The 2939-nt window shown below is 36.7% G+C and overlaps 1 long non-coding RNA gene across 1 annotated transcript in view; it reads right to left on the minus strand.

Annotated features, from left to right (window-relative positions):
* LOC107719438 (uncharacterized) overlaps nt 1-2018 on the minus strand; it is a 14676-nt gene extending 12658 nt beyond the window's left edge. Inside the window, exon 1 of the long non-coding RNA XR_001637515.1 lies at nt 2006-2018. This is a non-coding gene — a long non-coding RNA (uncharacterized LOC107719438). The remainder of the gene's footprint in view (nt 1-2005) is intronic.
* Nucleotides 2019-2939: the final 921 nt, after the last annotated feature.

The following is a 2939-nucleotide window of genomic DNA, read 5'->3' on the forward strand; positions in this document are numbered from 1 at the left end:
TTTTTCGTTGTGAAAGCGAAACTACTTTGTTTGGTCTTCCAAAAGAGGACGATATCTGCTTCGTCATGCCTGGAGCTGATCCGTGCTGGTCGCTGAGGGAATACATCAACTTCACGCTGTGGATCGCCGGATCGGCTTTCACCGTGGACAAAGCGGAGTCCAGCCCGGGGTCGTCACATGTGGTTGCCGCAAGCCCTCCGGACGCTCCTTCGTCGAATCCGCCGGCCGCACCGTTATCAAGCCCACTGGCCGTCGCACACTCAGCACGCCGGCCGTTCCTCACTCTAGCCCCCGGCCTCCGCTCACTCTAGCCCGTCGTGTGTGATGCTGTGTTTCGTTGTGAAAGCGAAACTACTTCGTTTGGTCTTCCAAAAGAGGACGATATCCGCTTCGTCATGCCTAGAGCTGATCTGTGCTGGTCGCTGAGGGAATACATCAACTTAGTGCTGTGGATCACCGGATCGGCCCACTCAGAAGTTTTTTTTTTTTTTTTTTAGTTTTAGTTTTAGACTTTATAATTTGGACTTTTATTTAACATATCATAAGTGCATGTAATTTTTTTTTTAAGAAATGTCCATGAAATGTCTTTGATCTTTGATGTTTATTTAAACACAGATAAATATTTTATTACTTAATACTGCCTTATCATCACCAGACTTGACTGGGTTCTCGGTTTTGTTTCTTTTAAGTATCGACTTTGTCTCTGATGTTTCTCATATAATTTCGTAGAACAAATCAAAATAAATGCAATAGTTGACATACAGTAAGTGTATAGAGCCATAACATAAATGTGGAGAGCAGTTCAGATCATTTGATTTTGGAAGAATTTGATGAGAAATGTTCCTATTGAGATCTGATAGTTGATTGCAAACTCTGGTATTTTGGCAAAAGTGAACATGGTTTGAAACTCTAAAGGATATCACTTGGGTAGTTTTTCCTGAGAACCAGGAGACTTCAGCAAAAAAATTACTCTCAATTTACATTTCCTCTCAATTGAATCTAATTTCTGTCAAGGAGAAACAATTGAGCTATTAGGGGGATCACATTTTCTTTTCTACAGGATCACTGAGCTTGAAAGTTGGCTGAGGGAAAAAGAGAGATTTGATTAGAAATATCTTAAGGAACACACTCTTGAAGTGATTCACAAGACACCAAATTAACACAAAGACAAAACAATTTTACTCTAAGATAATGTTCTTTTTCAAGGCTAATATTAAAACAAATGCAAGTATGGCCCGTCTGGCCAAGAATTATATAATTTCTAATCATGTGTTTGATGGATTCATGCAGGTCAATAAAGTTCCATCATTAATAATTCAAGCTGAGAGACTGTGGAACAGTGTTTGGAGATCCATTAGACCGTCCTGTTTAATATTCACACACCGAGCCGCTGGCGTTTGTCTGATAGCCAAGGTCGCAGGAGTGCTAATCAACACACTGGGCTGACATTTCACAAACATTAAGCACAAATGATGAAAACTCGACACAAAACACAGCTCAATCTCATCCGCTCGTCTCATCCCAAATGAAAATATCATTCTAAAAAATGGAAGACACACAACAAAGTTTTAACTGGAACTAAGATCAGGTAATTTGAGTAGGTTTTTTATGCAGACCATCAGAAGATGAGTTAAACTCTCTGTCATGTCCAACACAATCTTATTAGCATTTGGCAAAGTTCACAGATAGCTGACATAGATCTCATTTCTATGCTTGTCAGCTCAGAACGGGGGCAGATTTAAATCAATGTAATTGTCTACAGAATGATGCATTTGCGATCACGGGTTACATGCACAGTATCTGTAGAGACTTCACTCCGATTATGCCAGTGGAATAAGAAAACACTGGAAGTATTTGCTTCTGCTTTGTTATTCTGGAAAAATTTGATCTCTATTTTTTCCCGATCAATTACATATGAAACATGTGACATTAGTATGCATACTGTGTATGCATATACAATAACTGCTCAGTGAAGCAAATACTACTTAGATGTATAAATGTACACTTTTACAGTAAAATGTTTCCTTTGCAAATTTACATTTAAATCATGTTATTTTTATATTACAGTAACAAGTACTTAAACCTTTGTGCTGTGCTGAAAATCTTTACCTAATTTGGTGTTCCCAGTCAAAAATGACCAGATTTAAAAAATTGCTTGTAAATCTCTCATTATGCTATATTATCACCAAATCTTAGATTCAATATTTTTATCAACTTGTTTTCTTTCCATTCACACTGGTTTTGTATTTCTTTTTGGAAATGATTGATTGTAGGCCTCGTTGATCTGAACTTACGCACCTCAGTTTTTTTTGAATGAAAAAAGCATAATTTGTGGATAAACTTGGCAACATGCACAATATTTTTTTTTAAACGTTGTTATACCCTTTATTACACAAGGTTTAATGTATTTAATGTACTTAATCACAATTGAAAAAAATTCTTAATGGTGCTAAAATAGGCTTTATTTTGTTTATGCAAAATAAAAAATTTACATTTTGGAGAGAAATATACAACATTTCAAATTGCTGAAGATGTTGCTACAGATTTTCCAATGCACCAAAGCCTGCAATCAAAATTCAGAGCTCTCAATATAAACTCAAACATTTCTCATCAAACAACATGCTTCGATCCATATTCATTTTATATCTTTATACACTCACTGTATAAAAACAATTGACTCATTTGTGTCTACTTTTATTTCAACAAAGGAATTATAAGAGAAACATCTGTGACAAAGTTGATGCCAAAGTCCTAGCAGACGGATGAAACAAACCGACAGCAAACCAGACAAATGTTCCAACTGTTCAAACTTGCTTCAATGTCTCTTCAATGTAACTTCCCTCATAATGAAGACAAGATTATATCGAGCACAGCTGTTCTCAGACAGGAGCTGTTTCACTGACAAAATCCCATATCTTTATCGTTGCCTGAATTAAAAC

This window comes from Sinocyclocheilus rhinocerous, unplaced genomic scaffold (assembly GCF_001515625.1).
Source record: "Sinocyclocheilus rhinocerous isolate Xijiao unplaced genomic scaffold, SAMN03320098_v1.1 scaffold303, whole genome shotgun sequence".
Lineage (NCBI taxonomy): Eukaryota > Metazoa > Chordata > Actinopteri > Cypriniformes > Cyprinidae > Sinocyclocheilus > Sinocyclocheilus rhinocerous.